The sequence below is a fragment of the Cariama cristata genome, unplaced genomic scaffold (assembly GCF_000690535.1).
Source record: "Cariama cristata isolate BGI_N322 unplaced genomic scaffold, ASM69053v1 scaffold3732, whole genome shotgun sequence".
NCBI lineage: Eukaryota > Metazoa > Chordata > Aves > Cariamiformes > Cariamidae > Cariama > Cariama cristata.
Genome location: NW_009603063.1, coordinates 62,386 through 62,621, shown reverse-complemented (window position 1 = coordinate 62,621; position 236 = coordinate 62,386).

Below are 236 nucleotides of genomic sequence, written 5' to 3'. Positions count from 1 at the left end.
CACCCCCCGCTCCCCTCCGTGCCGGCGGACCCCGCCGCCATTCCAAAGCCGTGTTCCTTCACAACCCAACGGCTCCCCGTCCGTCTCTCCAGCCGGCTTTTCACTCGGTGTCGTCGTTTCGAGCGACATCGGGCTGCCCGTCTTCCCTTACTGTGGTCCGGTGTGGCACCGGGAGGTGCAGAGGCCCAGGTTCGGCTGCCGCACCTGCGGCGTCCGGCAGCGGGGGCCGGCTGGGG